Source organism: Neolamprologus multifasciatus, chromosome 7, assembly GCF_963576455.1.
Source record: "Neolamprologus multifasciatus chromosome 7, fNeoMul1.2, whole genome shotgun sequence".
NCBI lineage: Eukaryota > Metazoa > Chordata > Actinopteri > Cichliformes > Cichlidae > Neolamprologus > Neolamprologus multifasciatus.
In genome coordinates, this window is record NC_140445.1 from 63,911,111 (window position 1) to 63,931,608 (window position 20,498).

The 20,498-nt window shown below is 40.0% G+C and overlaps 1 protein-coding gene and 1 long non-coding RNA gene across 3 annotated transcripts in view; one reads left to right on the plus strand and one right to left on the minus strand.

The window, feature by feature from the left end:
• The window catches only part of mical3a (microtubule associated monooxygenase, calponin and LIM domain containing 3a), a 98,450-nt gene that overhangs the window by 12,142 nt on the left and 65,810 nt on the right, over nucleotides 1-20,498 (plus strand). For both annotated transcript variants that reach the window (XM_085165057.1, XM_085165058.1), the window contains exon 2: nucleotides 7,565-7,906. The gene's annotated coding sequence lies outside the window, so the exon portion shown is untranslated. The remainder of the gene's footprint in view (nucleotides 1-7,564; nucleotides 7,907-20,498) is intronic.
• LOC146515877 (uncharacterized) overlaps nucleotides 13,945-20,498 on the minus strand; it is a 331,877-nt gene continuing 325,323 nt past the window's right edge. The window contains exon 2 of the long non-coding RNA XR_014874899.1: nucleotides 13,945-14,003. This is a non-coding gene — a long non-coding RNA (uncharacterized LOC146515877). The remainder of the gene's footprint in view (nucleotides 14,004-20,498) is intronic.

Below are 20,498 nucleotides of genomic sequence, written 5' to 3' on the forward strand. Positions count from 1 at the left end.
GTGTGCCTGTAACAGGGGTAGAGGTGTTTGGTTTCTGTCCTTGGGCCGTATGTGTGCACGGACTCACGGACGACCATCATGGCCACTTTGTATCAAGTTGAAGCGTCAACTGAAACCATTACCTGTTTGTTGTGCACTTAATGAATCATCACGATAAGCCGGAATTCAAAAGTATACTTGAAGCTGAAAAAATGTAACAACTTAATCTTGCTGTTTTTTCACTTGAGGAGTAAAAGTCAAGCTATATGTTAGCTTTGATGGAAGCTGAAAAAACCCAGCTTTCCAGCTCAGCTTGTGTTGTCAGATGTGATCAACTTGAATTTTTGGGTAATATATGCGAGCTGATTTGTACTGAGATTTGAGGCTATTGTGTAAACTGCAGTTCAGCTCTGCTTTGTCTCCAACTGTAATGAAAAAGCTTTGCTGAGGACTGTGTTTACTGACTTCTGATTACAGTTAGCAAACCCATCATCTGATCAGGGCGAGTACATAGCAGCCTCGTGGTCTCTCTGAAGGGGGGAGAGTGCATGAAAAAGGGAGAAAAAAAGGCAGAGGGCACCTTGGCAGTCTAAAGCAGAATGTGATTAAAATTCTGTTCTAGTCGCAAGCACACATTGTTTGGAATCACCATTTGGTATTTGATAAGGCACAGCCTAATCGCACCCTCTGGGGAAAGTGTGGAAAGTAACACTGATGACGCTTTGCTGGGTACTCGCAATACAAGAAGAACCCAGATGAAAAGAGTTCTGTAGGTCTTACACAAAAGATAAGTCCAGTGTGAGTCTAATACCAACAACGCAGGAGTCCTGAAATGCAACTCAGTGGCATCTTTTTCCCCCTCTGCCTTCTGAACAACCACACATTTCAAACCCACCACACATTTGGAATAGATCTTGAATTATTATTTTTCTTTTGAAGCTTCAAGCCCATGTTCAGATGTTACAAAATAAGCTCCCTTCACAGTCTCAGAAAACATTGCACAACCATTGTGTTACACTGCACAGTGTTGAAAGAAGAGTGAACTACACTTCTTGTCTAAAGCTGAAGGGTTGGTCATTTAACTTCATATCATAAATCTATTTCTTTAAAAGTGTATATTTCAAGTATTATAATCAACATAATGCAACTTGACCTTTATGTGTGCCGCCTGATAGTGTTTGCACGCCAGCTGTTTTCAAAGGCAGCCATGTTTCCCACACAGCCAAACAAATATGTAGTAATGACATGCAAAAACACTCCTCTTCATGAAGACACTATAAAGCAAATTTCCCTCAAGGAAGAATGCTTCTGTTATGTTATTAGTTATGTAATTGTAATCCGGTTGTTAAGTGATGACATGACGAATCCTACTTCCGGGCCTAAAGTAGTCTGCGTTTAATATGGTTTTTGTGTTGTTAACATGTTTAATGTTTTGTATTTTCTTCTATTTAATCTCAAAAAGCTCCTTAAACAGTCAGTGATCACTGTTGACCTCCCTCGGCTTTTATTACGGCTAATCATTTATTTAAGCTCAGTTTTTAAAACCTTAGGATGTAACTACAGCCCAGCCCATGCAGCAGTATATGAATGACTAACCTCGTATTGTGGCTGGATTATCTCAGTTGTTCTCCTGGCTGAAGTTTGGTCCTTTTACAGCATCCTGCCATGCGATTACATTTGTTCCTGACCACCGAGAACACTCACGTTAACTTTTATCGAGTGGAAAAAACGTTAGCTTGTTTATATTATGCTAACATAGCTGTGTCGCTAGCGGTCACGTAGCACATCATTATATAGCAGCTAGCCAAACTTCAGTAACCCTACAAACGTCACTGCTGTTTAGTTTTCTGTCTTCATTTATGTTGGAAGTGATAACAGAGCTGTACGTTTTAATTTGTTTCCAAAACCCCGCAGTCAGGACATGCTATATTGTATTTAGATAGAAGCTAGCGAGCTAACTTCCTGCTAATTTCTAACTCTGTTAAATGTCATAAATTCCGTTTTCATGGATGCCTGGATGTTAAACTCAATTGTTACACCTGGTAAAGCAGCAACGCTGATCATTTCATTAAAGATGAAAGACTTAAGACAGTTTTTCAACTCTCAGTAATGCCATAGGTTTGATATATGGACCTGCAGCGGAGTTTAGGCCCAGACACGGCTAGTGACGTCAGACTTAACGACCGGATAGTGAGCTAGACTTTTGATGTGACTGAAATAAATCCATTATCGACTAGTGAACTAGTGTGCTGTGGCACAACCTTTTTATTGTGTCCCAGCCATCATGAATATTACCTTGTAGCGGAATGTAATTAAATTTATTAGACCATCTAATTCCATGGATTTAGATGCAATTATCCATTTTCATGCACTGTTTAGTCCAGCATGTTTTTTCTCTACCACCTTATTAAATTTAGTGAGACAGAAATGACAGTTGATCCTGCTGAATTAAGATGTTATAGTAAGATTAGTGCCAGCAGAGGGGAAAATAATATACCTTACCCGTCAGAGTGAATGGAGCAATAACATTTATGTTTAATCTTTGAGGGTAAATAAGCAGAGTAAACACTTTCACTCCTTTATCTAAGATAAAATACAGTTTTTACAGCCTATTTATCCATATTTACCTGTGCTGAGGGTATGGAAACTTTACCTGAACGATATACGCTTTGCCACTCTGACCAAACCTCCACATTGGTGCTGGTATAGTGTGCTGGTGATATTATCTGTAACAGCAATATAGGAGGGGTTGCCATGTGGTGCAGAAATTCATGGTCCCCATAACTAAGATGGCCTTTAGTGCCGACATGAGTTTTTCACGTTGAAAGTGATTTTGAGTGAATATGCTCAGCTGTAGGCATCACCTTTTAACTTGCTTCAATCATTCATGTCTCCTGTAGTGCCAGAAATTCATATCTAATTTCTTATAACTAATTTAGAAACATTAGCAAAAAATCTTAACTGTAATGGGAAACATGGTTAGCTCTATACCCCAAAACAGCTCGTTTGTTAGCATGTTAGCATGCTTACAGATAACTAGCTTTAAGAACTAATGTACCCCCAAAACCACAGCCTTACAGAAATACTTATGTTTAACTTTTACTTTTCATTTCTGTGGCAGTTTTTGTTGTTGTTGTTGTTGTTATGGAAGCATTAAACGTACTCTCTTATAAAGCTAATACTTTCAAGGTAAACATGCAAAATATACCCTTTTATTCTGTTATTTTCTAAGATCAATACCTTCCTTGCAATGTGTATAAGAAATTGTTAAAATAAACTGAGTTATTTTTCCTGTGGATGCCCACAGCTCACTCTTTAACATGATCCACTCTACGGCGGTAACCCCTGACCCCTAAACACCTTGAGTCATGACATTCACAGCCATACTTAGACCAGGAACGTCGTGCACGTTGCTAAAGATCAGAGACTACTGACTCTTGTAGGAACGGATGGATTTACAGCCTACCAACTTAGCAGTTCATGGACACGGTGAATAACCAGCAGTGTGAGAAATGTTTCCAGTGTGGCCGCACCCTGACCACTACATCTTTTTTCAGTCCTCACACAGCCCTTGTCCGAGGTATCCTAAACACATACGCTTAAATTTAGACTGGCTCAGACTGACCACAGACACAGCCTAACCTCCTGAAATCTGACACCCACTGTCTGCTGTTTCTCTCTCTCCTGACTCTGTGGGTAGGTGCGTTTCCACTTTCTAACTTTTGTTCACCGATTTCCTTTGTTGAGCACCCAACCGTCTCACACACAAACACCTCAGTCTCTCATAACCTCTCCCTCTATTCTTCGTGCTCGGGGGCAGCCGACTGGAGCTGATTTACTCTGTTTGCACAGAGTTAGAGCTCACAGTTCTGGAGGAAATGAAACGTTAAAGTTACATACTGATACGATTCTTAAAAGCTCTTTCCATTATCACTTTTTTGGACTGACAGAATTCATGCTGTGTTTATCTGAACGATCAAACAATTGTCCTCCCTAAATTAAAAAAAAAGAAGAAGCTGTGCACATCTTTCTTCTGTTGACAAGCTTACTGCTGGAATCCTATTTATTCATACTGGAGCATTTCCTCGGTTGTTGAGTGTGTGTCTTCAACTGATTTATTTCAATTTGTATCCAATAAGTAAATAAACAGTTGGTGATTCCATTAATAATAGTGGAGAAGTGAAAATTTAACAGGAAGGTGGAGCGAGAGAGCACAGAGAGCAGGTGAAAACACACAGCAAATCTGACCCATTTTCACCTGCTCAACCAGCAAGACGTCTCAAAATGTGCTGTCCTTCTGCGCATAATATCTGACAGTTTGATCCTTTCAGTGTTCTGGAAATATAGTTCTATCTGGGGACTGGTCTACAATGGAAACGTTCCACTTTGTTTGACACTTTTTTAATCACATTTAGTGGCGTATTGTACTGCTTTCTCAAGTAAACGTTACTTTCTATTGTAGTAAACAGGCTTTAGTTTAGAGTTTAGATAGATAGAACTTTATTAATCCCTCGGGTAGGTTCCTCTGGGAAATTCAGTTATATGTTATATAGTTATATACAGAGATGGGTGTAATCCGATTACTTTTTTCAAGTAACGAGTAAAGTAAGGGATTACTATTGCAAAAACAGTAATTAGATTACCGTTACTTTCCCGTAGGAACGCTGCGTTACTGCGTTACTAAAACCGTGATTTTTTTGCGAGAATGTCTCATGACAGTGACGTAAGCGAGTGCGACGTTCGTGACAACAGCTGTGAGCAGATCAACAATGGATCATATATCGAGTGCAGAGAGAGTATGAGCGTGCAGCGTTTAAAGCGTGGAAGTACTGACCTTACTTTGAGTTTGATTCCATAAAAAGTGACAAAAACATTAGTGTCCGTTGTGCGTGGGAAGAAAACTTCTTTTTACAGCGAAAAAAACCCCTAAACTTCCGAGCAAGCACCGAGTAGCTACGACGTAATGGGAAACTCACAGAGAAACTCGCGGATTCTTCCACTGACCGCTGCACACCTGCACCAGGATAAACCTCCGCCTACCTCACTCCTGCTTTACAGGTGAAAATAGAGCAACAGGACCGCTAGTCTTTGACTTTATTTATTTTCTGCTGTGTTTTACTTGCATCTATTTGAAAGAGTGAGTGTAAACATACAAAATATTTTATTTTATGTACAGGAATGTGCAGAAAATAGGTTTAAATATTAAACAAATTTCTTCCAGTCAGAGAATGTTGCAGATAATTAAATTTTTGCTTGATGCATAAAGTTAAAAGATTAAAAGTAATAAAACAAGTTTTAAAAAGAGACTTTTCCATTTGATTACATTTTGTATGATGATTATGCAGAAAAAGTAGAATTGGGCTGAAAGATCTATCACTTTATCACCTATTCAGGTTGTAAATTGTGTTTTTAAAAAGTAACTAAGTAACTAATTACTTTTGAAAATAAGTAATCAGTAAAGTAATGGGATTACTTTTTGGGGGAAGTAATCAGTAATTAGTTACTGATTACTTTTTTCAAGTAACTTGACCAACACTGGTTATATATAGTTATATTATATAGTCAGTTATATGTATATATGTTTTTCTTTTGATAAAATGCTAGTTTCTCTAACTCTGTGCCCATCATCAATTAATTGATCAATTATTCTTAGCATTAATATGCTTTCAAATTGAAACATGAATATCCAAGTAAGGTCAATCCGATGAGGAAGATTTACTTTTGCCATTCCTCTTCTCAGTTCCTTCTCCTCTGCAGCTTAGTGCTCAATGGCCCATAACAGCTTCCTGATGGCCGGCTATGAACATGATGAGATCACTCGTATCACTGATCTCATCATCTTTTCATTCACACTCACACGAGAAGGGAGAGGGGAGAGCATATGTACAGAGACACTTGAGGGAATTGGAAGAGAGGGTACAGTAACAGTGACAGCCTCGATATGAATGTAGCCGTACAGATGTTCAAGTGTTAGACTCACAGTAAATAAGACATAAATCAGATTTCTTCAGCATTTTAATTTTGTTTGTGTACATTTTTTGCACCAGAGATGGAGTGATATAGATGCAAGACAAGGAAGCACTGAGCAAGTCCTGCATTTTTATTCTGTTTTTTTTTTTTTTTAAATGAAAGTGAATGACACCTTTATGTGGGCAGTGCCTGCTGGGTGTGGAGAAAAAGATGGCTTTGGAGACAGTGGTGCATGTTTTATTAATAAAGCTCACTGCCCAGTTATGGCATTACAGGAAAAATGGGTGCATTATGCATATCCCTGGTGTCACTGGAGCTTGATGTTTAAGCTACATGTCTGATTGATTCAGACAGTGTGAGTGGGTGAGTGGGAGTGGGATATTCACAGTGAAAATATGCATTCAAATCTATTTGTATGTTTTAAGAATAAATATAATTTGTCATTTTCCATAGCATAGAAGACCATGGATAATTAATTTTACTAAAAAAAAAAGTAAAGAAATGTCCTGAGACACAGGTCAGTGGCAGGAGTGAATCTGTTTTTGCTTACATGGAAATCAGTGGGCGTGCACACACACACACAACACGACTCTCCACAGTCGCACTGCAAAACAAGATGGCCACAATGAAGCAATCCAGACGACCACCAACTCTGACAACTTTGTCAAATCTGGATTTTTGAGTTGCTGAGTGCAAAAAGGCAACACATGACATCAGCTCAGCTCAGAGAAACAAACACGATTCAAGAACATTTCTCATCTCTGGCTGAACTGGACCAATCCCAAACTGTTACACAACAGTCTGGACAACAGGCTCAGACCGTGATTACTCATGTCATCGTTGGGAAATTAATAGAGACCTACTTTCTGCTCATAAGGGATAGAAAACATAAAAGTGTTTATCCTGATATCTGATATCTACTGCTTAAATGAAGCCAGGAAGCTGAGTCCTCCTTTAATTCCTCTGTCCTCGTCACCACTACCTTTCAAGACTCTAAAACAGAAAATCTGTGACAAAAGCAAGAATAATTATGCAATTATGGCTGCACATTCTTGTGGTGTTCTGCTAGCTCTTCTGTGTTTTTAATCACAGTTTGGCAGCAGTTAAATGTGTGGTGAATGTAACCTTTTATTTCAGGAAATAGCTGACAGTTCTTATCAGCAGCAAACCATTAAGACATACAATGCACTGTATGTCTCAATGGTTTGTGTTGAAAGCTGTATGAATATGGCTAACTAAGAGTGAATAGCAGCAGTCCTGCATCTGTCTGGTTTCTGCAGTCCTATAAATACTGTAGGCCCAGTAGGAGGAGGAACAGCGGTAGGTCCAGCAGGTCAAGTTGCCACATATGAGCAATCCCATATGTTTTGTAACACTCTGCATCCTGCCAGTTGGGAGAGATTTTAGTGGCAGCAGAAAGCAGTACAGTTCGAGGTGACAGCAAAAACAGGTGGGAGCCAAGCCAGCTCCATCTCACTTCTTACATCAGCATGTCAGAATCCCTTTAAGTAAGTCACCAAGTCAGTCAAGGAGATTCTTCCTGACTGTGGAGGTGCTCCACGTCAGATCAACCCCACCTTAAAAAGACGCCCATTGTGTCTGTCTGTGCTTGCAGGCGGCCTGGCTGAGGATTCCTCCAATCTGTGAACCGGTGGGCATGTGACATCACCCCCTCCGCCCCATCTCTCCCTCCTTACATCAGTGCATCTGGCCAATCGGTGCTCAAGGAGATCCAGTCACATGAGAATCCCCCCCCCCCCAGTCTTGGTTACCATGACAACGAGCACTGGTCCAGGCAGCATCTTGCTGTGGTGAGAAAAGAGGAGGTGGAGGGCGGGGGGGAAGAAGGCAGGAGGAGAGGCAGAAAGAGAAGAGGAAAGGGAGGAAGGAAGACAACAATTCCATTCTGAGGAATAGCTTTTGGATCTTCAGCTTGTTCCTGTCTTCATTCAGTACAGTGAGTACTTCACCTTTATTACCCACGTTCACCTGCTGCACTGCAAGCAAATGAAAGGAGATCTGATGCAGTCCTTTGTCATCAGAATTGGATAATGTGACATGGCAGATGCCTTTGATGATTTCAGGGATGGCATCAGTAATCCCTTTGTGATGTGGAGAATGCATGCAGCCTGCCTCACCTTAGGTAGACAACCCTTTGTCTGTATGTTTACTCAAAGGCTGATGACAGACCTTAACAGCGAACAGAGCCATGGTGGGAACCAGGGTGCTCAGCGCAATTAGAGGCAATTTCATAACACGGTGAAACTCCTTCCGATGTATTATGCAGCCAGTCATTCAGCCTCCAACCGCTAATCTTAGTCCTGTCTTTCTTTTTTCAATTTCTACTCCTCCAAGTCTGTCTTCCTTTTTCTGTCTTGCTCATTTCCACACAATTAGATCTGGCTGACACTCTGTGCCCCACCGGGGTTTTGTATAATTAGCAAATCCATGGAAATTTCAGCTGGGACAGTTTGCTCTGATTGCAGGACTTGTATGCTATGTAAAATGTCCTTGTGGTGGTAGAAACAGAGAGGTTTTCTAGCTGCAAGTTAATTCATGGTCAAAATGTTGCTGTTTTACATTACCTTACATTTGAACCTCATACATAATTGCAAAGCATGCAAGAGAGATGATGCAGAGTCACTAATAAAGTGCTAAAGATCTAATTCATGTCCTGCTATAGAAGGAAGCGTGATGTTTACAGGCTGTTGGATTTTTTTGCTTTTTATTTGTGTGCATTACATGTGACTTAACCGTGATAATCTGATTAATATATGGCTTTATACGATTGTGACTTCTGCCCGTTTATCTCTCCTTGTATATTTGTATTTGATATCCCTGTATCTTATCTTCTCCCTGCGTAGGTGGGACCAATATTTTTCAGTATTGTTTTAGTATATACACCATATAATTTATTAAATTGTGCTTATAAAGCTATTTTAAACAAAACAACTTGGCCAAAGTTGTAGTTTATATTATACGTGCCTTGTGTCTCAGCCGCACTATCTGTCCTGTGACATGAGCTGATGGGAAGGTGTTTGCTTGCTAGCTGTGGTAATGTGCCCAGAGCTGATAGCAGCTGAAGGGTTTCTCCTTTCAACATGGCCTAAGAATGTAGCACCTTAGAGAATATAGATAATCTTCTTCTGATCCAAGTGGATGAACTATATCTCAAGCTGCCTCATCCTTGAGACTGCACTGTTTTTGCTTGCCTGTGATCCAGTTAATGAATCAGTAATGACTTTGAATGATTGGTTAATAAAACCCTTTCTTTTGACAAGGTTCAGTTACAGTCTGGATTGCAGAACCATTTTTTGTAGTCTGGGGAGAAGTCCATGTTGTGACTGAAACAAAAGCAGTGTATCAGTAATGCACATTTCTGTCTGCGGGAAGCAGCCAAACACTCACTAAACTGTTTCTTGCCATTTGACAGTGATTGTTTAAAACTTATAATTTTCCCAAATTGTAATCTTATGGTTTTCCACTGAGGCAAACTTCAGCCCCTTTGAAACCACTGCACAATCTGGGTCTATACTTTGTTAGAAAACAAACAAATGAGCTTTGGAATTTCCTTTGGAATCATATTTTCGAGATTTCCTACAGTGGAAAAGAAGGAGACTTGCAGATAGACACAACAGATACACACGTTTCAGGAATGTTAACCATTATTTTATGTCATGCGCCTCATCACTCCAGACTACCTAGAGCCTACTTCTTTTACTGTCCATATAAAACTCCAGAGTGCACATCTGAATCACGCCTCTATATTCTGGTGACTCACCTGTGCGGATGATGCCCAGTAAACAATTTTACAGTAACCCATTTTTGTGCAGGCTAATTATTACTAGCAATAATTTATAAATTTTTTACCCCACAGGTTAAGTCAATATTTATATACACAATCGCACACAAGGCAAACGGGAAATATTTTACAGTAACTGAAAGATAACAAAATAAATAAATACAAATAAAACTTGTCTGTTCGGATATCACGTTAAATGAAACCACGCCGGTATCCCCGGTTGTCTAAACCAGTTTTAATGTTTCGGCCAAGGTTTCGACAGCATGTGAACGCAACACTGCTGCTGCGTCACGTTGGAAGAGACCAATTGGATTAAACTGAGTTAAAACACGCTGGCTCACCTCAAGAAAGAGCGGGGGGTGCTCACCTTGTACTGTTAGAGAGATTGAAGTACAAGCTGGCACAGCGTCGTCTCTTTGCCGTATGCAGTCTATTACTGCTTTGTACTCTTATTTCAACATGTAATACAGGAACATTGTTTGTTCGCTCAAATTTCAGGAACATACTGTTATTTACAGAGCTGCACGTCCCCCCCTCCTTGTCGGCGTTATGGTTTCGACGGATCCCTCTCAGTCAGTTTCAAGTTGCGCCTTCTCGTCTGCCGTGTGGCTCGGTGCTCTATATCCCTACCGAGCAGAAAAAATAGACATTCCCGTTTTGGCTTCACTGTGAAATTTGGATTTACACAGGAAAATGGATTTAATAGAATTATTGACGATTGGATTATAATCACGTGGCATTCAGAGGTAAGAAGACACGCTTCTCTCAGTCGTTTGACAAACAGTGTTTTTTTTTTTTAAACGTTACCGTGGGATCCGCGGGCTGCACCTTCGCACGTTTGGGAATGTCACGCTCTGTTGGTTTTAATAGAGCAGCTAACGATTTAACTGCATTGGCCTGTTATAAATCTCAATTTTCTTTGTGCAAAGAACATGCACATTACTGGTGCATCACAGGGGAAAACATCGGTTCTAATGGGACAGCCTGTGGAATGTAGTGGTGGTGTTAGTCACTTCCACACAAATATATCCATCAGTACAGAATGCAGTCCAAACGCGACAGTTTACCTGATGAGTCGGCAAAGAAACTCAGTAATATTTGTACATCACTGAGTCAGAGGTGACATTTGAGAAATGTCGTTTTAGGAGCTTGTTTCGGGTAACAACACAGCCGCAACACACCTGGAAAGAAGTCATGTTAGGTAAACGTTAATGCACACACTTTGTATTCGCAAAAGATGTTGTTACAGGAGGCTGGTAAATCTCATGCAGTCCTATACATACCGTACGTTTAGATATTTTGCAAGTGCTTTTGTTGTCTCTCAGTACCTGGTTTGTGGCCAAGTGTAAAGGTTTTGACGTTAAATCAAAGTCTCCTCCTAGACTTCAGTGATGATCATCACTGAAGTCTAGGAGGAGACTTTGATGCTTCCACATGTCATTTTTGTTTTTGTTGATTAACTGTCTGCTGACATTAACATTAATATCATATTACTCCAGCTGGCTCAGCTGGGCCCACACAGCAGCAGCAGCCACTCTGTGGTTAAATGGAGCAGAAGGATCCTGACCTGACAGGCCAAAGTCTCTTATCCTGTCTCATTTGAGTGATTGGATTTGTTCTATTGATTAGTTATACTGAACCTTTGTTTCTCGCATTTCAAGAGCTTCCTTCCTACACTGTATCTTTAAAGACTTTGTACATCTACTCTGAGGCCACAGGGTGCAGTTGAGTAGGTGGGTGTTAACTGGGCTGTGCTGTATCTGTTTGCACCTTTGTGTTATTATAACTAGCAGTTTCCCTCCTAGATCAGGATGTGGAGCAGAGTAGGAAAGGATGTTTGCTTGGTGGCTGACTGCAGTTTGGCTTTCTGAAGAGAAGCCTGACATAATCGTTCAAGTATAGTCAAGCATGCAGCGTCCTCTGCAAAACTAAGCTGTGTTACAGTGGCAAACTTGGCTTTAAGTTTATATTTCTGTGTTATAAACACAACCCACAAAGCATCCAAAATGCATCAAAACACAGCAGCATGAATTTGATAAGGCAAGCTTTTTAATGTTTGTATTCGTGAGGGAGGGGAAGATAAAGCTGACTCACTTTGCCGCCTTACTGACCGTCGCTCAGAGAGTTAAGGAAACTAGCTCTGACTCTGACCCCCTGTGAACCTGCAGTATATTGTGGAAATGGGAAAAGTGCTGGATGAAAGGACGGACGGTAGGAAGGAAGGAAGTCCTGTGAAGGCAACGCGTGCTGTGTCATGAGCAGCTGGATGTATCCCAGCTATCTGGTTCATTTGCCCGATGGCTTGTTGATGTGGCTGACTCATCTGAGACTTGGTGCCCCCCCCCCCCATCCATCCCACCACAATATTAAACTACTATGCGTGTTATAGCAAGTCTAGCCTGCTGTAAGTCCTTAAAAGGAGAGACAGCTGTAACTAGAAGGAATGTTGTGAACTGCTTAAGGTTCCACTTCTTTAGCAAACGCTCATTGCAAGATAATGAGAGAATATCCAGTTACTGTTTCAACTTTGTACTTAGGTGGATGAGATTGTGATGATGAGTATATTCCTGTGACGATGAGTATATTCCTGTGTTGACTGCTGAGTCACACGGGTGTAATAAAACCAAACAGCCTGGACGATGCCATATTGTTTCCACCCTTTAAGGTTTGGAGATCCTACAAAAAGTCTGAGATAGTTGCTTTATCTGACACCGTTCTTTTAAGAAAAATAAATGAGATTTGGTGGAATAATCACTAGTTAAAGCTGCATGACTTGCAGCATGGCTCCTGTGCATTTGCTTTTGTGATTTCCCACAGCTCTAGATTAAAGACTTACTTCTTGGCTGTTTCTTCCACCTTAGAGATCAGAAGTGGGTCAGTATGACAAATGCATTCCAGAGGCTACGCCAGTGATACATGTTGCCAGTCTGCTGCTCCTTGAACTCTATAAAGGTTACTATCTTACGTCAGCCAGTGCAGCAGAAACTCTGATCCTACACATCTTCATGTGACAAGCAAACAGGCTACTGAGACTCTCTGCGCCGTTACTTTTTTGCTTAAGTGTGTGTATTTTCTCAGCTACCTCACATTTTTACGGCACACTGTTGTAGTTTCTCTCCTCTACTCGGGATACATCTCAGGGCGCGATCTCTAACAACAGTGGAAGCATTATATGTTTTTAGTTGTTTCTGCTGCACGGAAACGCTGCCATAGATGGGATCGATGGGTAACGTTGGTTTGACTTAATCCTTATTTTTGTAATTGTTTTTGAAACCATTGTTGTGTAAGAGAAATTTGAAAAAGCAGGGAGAAATAAGGGTGGTAGTGACGTAGATACGAGGCTGATGTAGTTAACAAAAACTAAAACCAGAACTGAAGCTAAGCTAAACTAAAAAACGTTTTAGTTCATTGAATTGGTACGGGTAAAAAACCAGAAAGATTTTCTTTGCATACAAAACTAAAATATACAGAAAATGTTTTTACTGTTAGTAAATTTGTCACTTGTTATTAGTCCTAGCTTTTTTTTCCTCTTATCACGAGCATTGATACGTCTTAAAGTCAACACATTGCACAGATTTGTGACTGACATCCACACATTTAATATTCCACGTCTCTGTCCTCTAACCTAGTCTCCACACATTACATCAGCATTGCTTTCATAGCGAATTAATATTGAATCCTTTTCTGCCTTTGTCATGACAAAACATTGATTTTTATTGAATGTAATGTTAATTGTGTCTGACATGTGTAAAAATCATCTTTCTTGCCAAGAAAGTTGAATCAGGTTTTCTCTTGTTGCTCCTTTGATGATTGAAACAACGTCTCAATCCGGTGATTATTTCACATGATGTCACACACTTGCTGCCATGTGTGGTGTCACGTGAGGGATGACAAAGCAGACTTCAACTTTAGAGTAGGCGTGTGGAGATAACATCAGCTTGTTACCCTTTTGAACTGTAATAATGATTGCTTTACCTCGTTAGTAGGGGTGCAACGATACTCGTATCGATATTGAACCGTTCGATACAGTGCTTTCGGTTCGGTACACATGTGTATCAAACAATACAAAATTTATTTGATCAACTTTCCTTCTGACGATGCTGTCTGTGTTGAGAGCTCAGTGAATCTGCGTTCGACTACTCCGCCTAGGCTGCACTGTCGAGCGCAGATCCACTGAGCGCAGCGCTAGCTAGCGAGACTGTCACTACCCGATCCGTACCGGAAACCCGATCCGTACCCCGCATGCGCAAATCTTACGTCACTTCCTCTCTTTGCGACATTCAATATATTTGAATGATACGGTTAGCGCCCAGTTAGCTCCTAGCATTTCTCAACAGCTCTGCCTCCTTTTCGACTGCCCGGGACATTTAAACAATGGATAATCCGTATACAAACAAATCACGCTTTTCTCCTCAACAGAGAGCGTTTCCCGATTGAACAACAGCGCCATAAAATAAGAAGAATGGCGCCTAATTACAGACTTAATAATATTGACTTAGCAATGTGTCACGTGAAGATTCAGCAGCCAGATTAAGTGTTTACTGACAATTGACAGTGATAGCGGACATCATCATCACTATTCCAGTCAATCCTCTCCACACAGACAAGCATAAACACACTCGACTATCACTAAATCAAATTTAACACACGTTTGTAATGACGCCAATTCAGTTTACAATAGGGTTCATTCGCTCGGTCAGCAGGTGGCAGTATCCTCGTACACTGGGGAGTAAACTGCCATTAAAAGAACAGAAGAAGAAGAAAACCCCTGCACATGCGCGGTACGGATCGGGTAGACCCGATTTGTACGGTCCGACTTTGCACATGCGCAGTAAGGATCGGGGAGTCCTGATCCGTAACTGTCTTTTTATTTTTTGTTTTTGTCTACATTGTACTGAAATGCTTCATTATTGCAAACATTTTAAGATATACTTAATATTCTTAACATTTTAACAGATACTCTGACCCATAACTATCGTAAAACGCTAGACACCATTCGCGCATGCGGGGTACCGATCGGGTTTCCGGTACGGATCGGGTAGTGACAGAGACAGAAGCTAAGCTCGTTGCAACATGGCAAATTGAACCTCCCCCACCCTCATTCAGATCTGGCTTTTGGAACTATTTTGGTCTCCATGTGAAGTATGACCTTGAAGGTAAGCGCGTCATGGACAAAAGTAAAACAGTATGTTGGATGTGCCACGCAATGCTCAATTACATTGGTGGGAACTAGTGCGTTAGCGCAGTTAGCTCGTTAACGTGTTGGCCGTCCAGCCCCACGCACGGGGCGATCCGCGGTAGCTCGTTAACGGAGATTTGCCGTGTTGTGGCGTTAACGTCATTTCAGATTAACGCTGACAGCACTAGTGGGAACACAACGAATATGACTGCACATTTACTCCGACATCATCCTAGTGCAAAGACAAGTGGAAGCAGACAAAAACAACAAGCACGCATGCTACAAATTTTACCCGAGTCATTTAGACAGCCGTTAGCACATGATTCTCCTTATGGGGACCTGATATGTTTAATATGCTGCTGAGAATATAGCCCAGAAGAAGCGTATAGTATAGCTTTTATTTTGGAAAGAGCCATTTCTCTGTAATAAACTCTCTTTTCCAAAGATGAGGAATTTCTCCATCAGATAGATTTATTTATTTTTATTACTTTGTTGTTTCAGCAACATTAAATTTAAAAACTGCACTTTTGAGTTAAAATATATATTTAGAATTTTAATAAATGACAAATTAAAAAAGCATGAACATTTTTTTGTATCGAAAAAATATCGAACCGTGAATTTTGTGTATCGTTGCACCCCTACTCGTTAGGGCTCCGAATTTGCTATCATCTGTGCTCTCTGCTCAGATCTGTGTTTTATTCCATCATGTGTTCACAGATCAGTCCTCTAATATCCACTTGGCGGTTACACAGGATGTTAAACAGACCTGGGATCAGGAGTATAGAGCAGGACGTGACGGCTGTTTAAAATGTGGACGTGAACTCTTGTCTCGAGTTCTAGGGTTCGGCTGGAGCTGTGAAGGCGTTTGATCAGCTAACCTTAACACTAACACTTTGATTGGCTTTACTAAACTACACAAGACTTGTGAATTCCCCTTTGTCTCCTTTTACTTTGGAATGAATTGTGACTCAGTTTTTTTTCCACGTCCACGTCCCTCCACTGCTTTGTGTTCATTTGATCATTTCAAATATGATTTACAGTGAAGCAGTGAATTCCTCAATTTTCATCTAGTGTCTAAATGCAATCTGTGCTGCACCTGCTAAGCATGATTTTCCTACCACCTTGTAGTAGGTGACAGGGATTAAAGTGTAATTTAGAAGGAATCTGTTTTCATGCTTGCTTCTATAAAGCAATCATGCCTCGTGCTGCTGTGTGGGTGTTCGGTTACCTTCCTACTGCAGCAGCTCTTCAGTACACTCTGGAAGGCTGGATTTCCTCTGGTCTGCTGCTCAACTATTTGGGAGATGGAGGGACATGAAATGTTCGGCATTGTGAGTCTGGGAAGAAAGCCAACCTTGCATGTTCTGATTCAACTGTCTGCACACTGTGTAAAACGGCAAAAAAATACATGTACTGGTCTGAAAAGAGGATGAAAACACAGCTGCATAACTCCACTTTTACCTATTTATTGCTTCTTGGTAGTTGTAACATTTCCAACACACCTGCTCATGATCAGACAGTAATGCACAGAGCAGCACCATCTGATATTTCTGATGGCCATGTGTTTAATCTGGACTATTTTGTGGCATATGTACAGTTTATTCTTCTGGTGCTTTTATCCCGATCACAGCTAAAGTGACGCGTGTGACTCATTTTATTGGTTAACAGAAATATCCTTTATAAATCATTGCTTAGTTATGCAGTGAGTTATACAGTAACCTAAGAGGGCAAATGGGATAATTAGTTATTGACTGTGTGAAAGACAGGCTGTTTACTGGGTAAACCTCATTCTGTTAAAGATAGGTCTCGATACCTGGTTTTTGATGCTCCCTGTTGCTGCCACACTGCACGCAGCAATACTAACACGTTGAGGATGACTGACCCGAATGAAATGAATGTTTAGCTAGTCAGAGATTCTGCTGTTTCCCTTATATCATCGACTCGACAGAGTCCTGCAATTTGTTTACCATCTGAACTACTCACAGCTGCGGCCACGCGCAGAGATTAGAGAAAGCAAACATGGATGTGATGGGATTATGGGCTGTGCTGGTTGTAGTTCACTGTTGCATGTTCCACTCAATGTACTTTGCTCTTTTTAGATGTTTGTGATGATGATGTTTTGTTTTTTTTGTCATCAAAAAAAACAAAACAAAATAAAATATTGAAACGTGGCACTGGTGCCTGCCTGCTGGAAACAGTATCTCCTAGTTCTTCCATTGCTGAGTATTGAATGTTGTACTATCATACACAGGTAAATAACATTATCAGTAGGGCTGTTCGATATAACGATATATATCTGATGACGATATAAAAACATCTATTGTTTTATTTTACGCTATCGTTTGTTTCGTGGTGTCGCAAAATAAACTGTTTACAGTAATATTTTTTCACTGTTTTGATGGTCACTGTAGTTATTATTAATTTCTTAACGTTTTCTCTTTCTCTTATATTTAATATAACCACACTACGGACGGACAAGCGCCTGTTTTTAAGCGTTGTCGTTAGCAACAACTGCGGTAAAACCATCGTGTGTCCGCTTGTTTATTTTCTAGGGGTGGGGGAAAAAATCGATACTGTGTAGCATGGTGATATTTTGTTTGCTAATAATGTATCGATACAGGGACAGCAGAAATCGATACTTTGTTACAAAAAGGTTTTTGTGCTCTGACTTCAGAGCATGTTGATCCTTTTTCTGAGCAAGAATCCTGACATTCCTTCACTGTCCAAATGTGTTTAACTTTTTTATGGCAGCAATAAACATGACAGTTTACTTATTTTAATTTAAGACATGTTTTATTTTAATTAAGTTTAAAACTTTTTTATTTAATGTAAAATTATATTTTGTTTTAATTTACTTTCAAATTCTTCAGTTGCTGAAGGGGCTGCATAGTTTTCATAAACTGCATAGTTCAGAATAGCTATAATTGTACCAGATGGTTGTTCAGTTAAGTTGGACTAGACTGTAATACAAACCGTTCAGTTTGTCAACAATAAAACTGAAATGAGAGAAAGACTGAGTGTGAGACTTTGATATTAGATAAAATGAATATTGATAAAGTTTACCTTTATGTACAGAATCTGAATATCGCAAAATATTTAAAAAAATTGCAATAATATCGTATCGTGCGTTAAGTATTGTGATAATATCGTATCGTGGGATGTATGGTGATTCCCACCTCTATTATTTTCCACATAAACATTTCACAATTAAGCTCAAGATCCTGTTGAGACTTTTCAAAATAAACTGAATCGCGTAAAATAGTATACAGAGTATTTATGGATGAGAAGTAAAAGGGAGCCGTCAGGTGCTAAAAAATAAACCTTAGACTCAAACGTTAGAACAGGCTTTTCCCCGCAGCACGCCGTGTAATAAATACTCACAAAGAAAACGGCGGCCGTTACAACTTATGTCTAAAAATGTATCGTTTCACGCATCGGTTAAAACACTCGACTCCAGCTACATGACGCGCAGCTGGAAACACTTCTGCCCGAGATTCACAGAATTTACAGAAAATGTTACATTTTTGTGATTTATATCGTTATCGGACGATAGATGTCTTATATCGGGATATGAGATTTTGGTCATATCGCACAGCCCTAATTATCAGTGTTAGTTTCTCGTTCTGTGTTTCCTTATTTCACCCTGTTTTTTACATTGGCTGTGGCATTCTTCATGTTTGAGGTGTAATTAATGTGGTTTAAAGAAGGAAAGGTGAGATTGGGAACAGAGTTATAGTTTAGTTTTCCTATGGCAAGAATCAAAAACCCAGTTTGGGTCAGCCTTTGTGCATTCAGTGTGGAACTGAATCATGCGACCTCTAAGGTTTGTTTTCACATGACAGCCGAGCTGTTTTTTTTCTGTCCATCGTTCTTCCTGGACATGCAGTGAGATGTTCGCTTTGACATCAGAAAACTCTGAGGATGTTGGATGGTCAGTGGACGTTTAAACTGAAGTCCTGTTGCCCGTCTGCATATCCCGACTCCGACCATAACTAATACACGGAGACCAGCGTCTGCCTCAGACTACATTTCCTAGTCTGCTGTTAAGAAGGGTTTGGAGTATACAAGTAACCTGATATGTGCTTTTATTTCAGTATGTGCTCAGATGTAAAATGTATACAGATAACCAAATGTGAAAACCCATCCAGATTTTTACGAGTAGTGCTATTGATAACGCTGATGCAGTAAAAGCTTTGCTGAGTAATGGTTTTGCATTTTTCTACCGTCTATGATTCATTGTATCTATGTTTGCATAGCATAAATACTATTCTACACTAGTCAAGACTTGTTATGAACAGCACATAAGTTGGAGAAGTGGCATTTCAGCTTGAATTTGAGAGGATTCCTAAATCAAACAGCTTTGGCCGGCGCTGCCAGGACGCTCTAATTGACCATGTTTGACACCCATAAGCAAGCAAGAGCAGCCTGAGCCTGTGCCCAGACTCCCTTGAGGCAACTACTAATATGTAGGTTGTACAAAAGACCCATTGTCATCGGAAACTGTTCCCCTGAGTCATGTCAGCTATTCTGGGGTAAATTTCTTTATATTGGGCTTTTTAAAACATGCTATTTAAGATTTCTTTTAGTGGTTGGATATAGTCCAACAGATTCTGAAACGCAATGAGGCTCAGATTCATTTAAAACCGGATTTGGGCATAATTGAGGATTGTCTTGGCAGCACAACTGAGCAGACTGGGACCAGTATAAATCCAGGAACCACTTTATTCTCTCAGATTAAATTCTACAAGTACATCAAGTGGAGCTGGATGTGGCTTCTTAGCTATTCTATTTGAGTTTTAAAGTAATTGGGTGTAAATGAAGCCAATAAAAAGGGGCATTTCTAAGTTTTTGAAAATGTTTTCTTCGTGATATAAAACGCCATAGCTGCAATTCTATCCCTTTAATCCTTTAGCATTCACGGATCTATGAATATAGACATGCAAATAGATGCAAATAATTTCAAATCATGTCTTTGATGTTATTTCTGCTTTGTTTGCAACTGAAAGAATCGCACAGAGAGAAGCAACAAAATATTTCTTTTTCTTTTTATTTGTTCTCTCACAAAGTCCAAGAACTCCATCGTGGTGCTGCAGATATCTGGGTGTGACAGTACAGATAGAAGTGTGCCTCCAAGACTGTTTGCTGTCCAACAGTGAAACAAACAAACAAACAAACAATAATATCTTGTGATAAAACTAAGCTGAGATGTAATATATTTAAAAAAATAAATTCAAAACTGAATACATAAGCAATAAACAAATAGCTGGATAGTTGTTTATTCAGTCCTAGTAAGCGATACTGCAAACTACACGGCTTGTTGAAGGAAGTTGGAGCTTCTCTTGTTGACGTTAATGGAAATTAGATGAGGGCATCAGATACTCCAGCCTCCATTTAAAAACTAAAAAAAACCCTAAGGGAATCCATTGGGTATCACTTACTGGTATTAGTGTTGTATACTGGGAAATAATATAAAACATTAAGCTCATTCTGTAAATTTGGGCCCTTCTAAATGTCTGAAAGGATGATGATCCAGGATGAACTCACTGGCTAACAAGCCGAGCTCCTCGC